Below are 4,103 nucleotides of genomic sequence, written 5' to 3'. Positions count from 1 at the left end.
TTTATTTGTGGTTTATATTTACTTTAGTACCTTTCATTTCTTGTTATGACATTGCTTGTTCCTAATTTTTAAACATTGAGGACAATGTTCATTTCTAGGTTTGGGGGTATTGGAGTTTAGCATGTAAAATTGGTTTTTCCTTAATTTAATTTAAATTTTTTTATTTGCTTGTTTTTATTTTTACTTTATTTTGTTTAATTCTTGCTTTTATTTTTATTTTTATTTTTATTTTATTTTGATTTTGATTTTATTCACTTTCCGAACACATTTGATGAGATTGTGATAAATGTTTGCATGACTTAAATGAAAATTGAATTTTATTTATTTATTATTATTAATTTTTTTTCCTTGTAAATTTTTATTGTAAAAAAATATATATATATAATTAATTTGGCATCGTTCTAGCATGATATGTTCGAAACCTTCTTTGCACTTGCCATTTTTTTCATAATTCTCCAATTAAAGGATTTGCATGACCCAAAGAATTGTATCAAGCATAAATTAGACTTATATAACCATATAATGTGAGCTTTTGAGCCTTGTACTTCAATTCATGAGTGTTATATACATACTCTTAATTTCTTGTCATCAAAGTTGTTGTTTGATCTCATTATTCATTGATTTGGTTGAACACTTAAAAGTCATTCATTCTTATGCAATTTGATTTCATGACATTTAAGAAGTGATATTAAGGCCCTCTTTGGATCGTTTGTGCCTTTCAAGCTAACCTTATGCATGCTTAAGCATGATTTTCCATTGTTAACCATTTTGAGCCTACATGTAAACCTTTTCTTTCATTTTACCAATTATATTTCCTCTCCTTAGCCCGAAAAACAAGAATTTACCTTTCTAAGGAACTCATGAGCTCTAATTCGGATGTGTTTTTCATGCTAAGTTTGGGAAGGGATATTACATAAAGAAAAAAAAAAATTCACTCAATTGGTGAAAGAAAAGAAAAGAAAAGAGAAAAATTGTGATTAAGTGGTGGTTGAATGAAATTTCATTTTTGGGTTTCATTTTTGGGCCTTCAAAATAAATTGGTGGTTGTTCAGGAAAGGAGTGAATCAATGTAAATGAAGGTATAAGGAGTTTTGATCATGTAAAAGAAAAATAAATTCTCATTGTGATGATTCGAAGTCTTGTAAAAAATTGTTTTATGCTCTTATATTTTGAGTTCCTTGGACTTTGTTTTATCCATACCTTTCATTTCTTACTCACCTTACACCCTTGGCCCCATTACAACCTATGTTAAAGACCTAAATTGATCTTAAATGTCATGTGGTTGAATTGCATTCATTTTTCTACTTTTAAGTGTTTGGCATCCTTCTTGAGATCATATTAATGCAAGTTCTTCATCTTTCTATTTCGAGTTAAGTCTTTATGGTTTAACTCTAATCTCATGTTTATAACTGAGTGTTGCATTATAGCCATCTTCCGAGTGATTCATTTGTGAGAGGACAACTTTGGTGAGATTTGAAGTTGAACTTGTGCTTTGTATGATTTTTGAAATTGTGTGAAAACTAAGATTGGGGAATTTGTTGCATTTGGCTATCACACTACCACACTTTGAGCATATTATGTTTTGAACTTTGCCGCTTTGTGAATAATGTTTAAAATTGAGCTTTTATTGTTAAAACTTTTGAGTCATGTGCATGAGTCATTTCTCTTCAGAAAATGTTCGGAAAGATTGTTTTGAGTTCTTTTTATTTTTGTAATTTTTTTTTGTTTTGTGTTGTTTTGTTTTTGTTAATGTAATTATTTTTTTTGTTTTTGTTTTTTATTTTGCTTAAGGACTAACAATCTTTTAAGTTTTCTAATTACCTTGTTTTACAGAGTCAGTAAAACGTTTGTGGGTATCGTATCTGTTAAACCCTCAGGAGACACAACTCCTCCTACTAGGGATGCCTAGAGGTTTAAAGGCTTGTTGCATATGCTCAATGCAATCGAGTTACCTACGAAAGTGGTCTAGTTAACTTCTTGTTTGTTTTTATCTTTGTTTTCCTTTTGTTTTGCTCGAGGACTAGCAAAATCTAGGTTTGGGGGTATTTGATCGGTGCATATTTACATATCATTTTGTACCCTTCTAGCTTATGATTTGGTTATGTTTTTGAGTTAAACTTGTGCTTTTAATCCTTTTTGTGTTTATCTTTCAGTTCATTGAGCTTTAGGTAATAATGATGGCTTTGGATAGTAAATGATGCAATCCATGCATGTTAGGGCCTAATTTGGATGAATGGATGAAGAGCTTAAAGACAAACTCAATTTTGGCTACAGTCCCCTGCCAGCCCAGTTTCGTAGGTCATATTGCAAGCTTTGTTTCAGCAACCTAAATAGCTCGGATGAGGCCACATTCTTCATGAAAGTTGTTCCAATGGGTGTGTAATATAACATATCCAAAATTCAGCCCCATTGGATAAATATGGAGTCTGTTACCTAGCAAACACAGAGCCATGCTCAGGATGGATTTTATCAGCGCGCAAAATGAGTTAGCAATTTGTTTTGGCCTTAACTTCCTCCTCCGACCTTGGATTGGCCCAAATGATATATGGCTGGAAAGAAGACATTCTGAACTTCAAGTTTGAGTGCTTAAAGTCCTAATTTGATTAAGAGAAGCCCAAGTTGTAAGCCCTTGAAGTTGCTGGTCATGCTGACCTCAGCATGTGCTGGTTGGATGCTTGGTCATGGTGAGCTAGGTATGAGCTATCATTTCTGGTTGGAAGCTTGGTCATGGTGACATGAAGATGAGCTAGGGCTGCTGGTGGGATCTATTGGTGCATCAACCAATTCAAGATTTTCTAATACAAGTGCATCAACCATTTCAGATTTTATAATGGAAGTGTTGTATGCATTAGTGAAGTGCATCAACCATTTCAGATTTTATAAAACAAGTGTTGTATGCATTAGCCATACTTAATTCAGATTTTCAGCTTCCTTAGGCCTATATATAGTGAGGTTTCCCAAGCTTGTAAACACACCCCAAGGGGGGGAGCTCTCAAACACTTCTCTAGAGCTCCCTTCCCTTCTCTCCCTCAAATTCTCTTAGTTTCTCTTTCTAGTTTTCAATTGTTATAATGAGATCTTTGTGCTGAAATTTTCCTTTAAGTCTTTCCAAGTTCTACTTTAATTTTCATTGTTATGTAAATTCTTTTCTTTAGTTTCAAGTTTGATTAGTTTCCAAGTTTCAATTATGATTTTTGTTCTTATTCATTATGCTTATAAGTTAATATGCTAGTTTGAATGATTGATCACCATTTAGGCTTGCATGTTAGCTATCTTGGTTTGAATTAAGAGTAGACACCATACTTTAATTCGAATTGAACTATGAATAGGAAGAGTATGTATGGACATTCGACAACAGGGATTAGATACATGCTTGGTTGTTTAAATTGTTCTTCTATGCTTAATGGGTTCCTAATGCTTAATTTTAGGTTAGACAACAAATGATCAAATTAGGGAATTAGGAACACAAGGTTATGACCACACACCATGGCTTAATCATACATTAGCTAGAATCAATCCGTTAATCTAATTGAACTTGGGAACTTATCTGCTTGAGTTAGTTATTTTCTTTCTTCCTTGTTTTATTTATTTCCCTTCTTTTTCATTTCTGTTTTGTGTAGGGAAAATGAATTGAATCATTCAATCACCAATCCTCGTGGGATCGACCTCGCACTTACATACGCTATACTACCGAACGGTTCGTGCACTTGCGAGTATCACAAGTTGAGGATGCAACTGAATCCATTTTGGTGAAGCTGTATCTACACAACAGTAATGAGCCAAGAAACTTGAGATTGGCTCTCTCATCTGATGGATTCAATCCCCACAGTTCTTTAAGTAGCAGATACAGTTGTTGGCCAGTTATGTTAGTTACATATAATCTCCCACCATGGCTATGTATGAAGCGGAAGTTCATGATGTTGACCTTACTGATTCCCGGTCCTAAACAGCCCGGAAATGATATAGACGTCTACTTAGAGCCTTTGATTGATGATTTGAAATCTCTGTGGGATGGGATTAGAGGAGTGTATGATGCCCACATAGGAGAATACTTTACACTCAGAGGTGTATTACTGTGGACAATTAATGATTTTCTTGCCTAT

Source organism: Prunus avium, chromosome 4 (assembly GCF_965620075.1).
Source record: "Prunus avium chromosome 4, drPruAviu1.hap1.1, whole genome shotgun sequence".
In the NCBI taxonomy this organism is placed as follows: Eukaryota; Viridiplantae; Streptophyta; class Magnoliopsida; order Rosales; family Rosaceae; genus Prunus; species Prunus avium.
The sequence above is the reverse complement of the archived record's forward strand: the minus strand, read 5'-3'. Positions refer to the sequence as shown.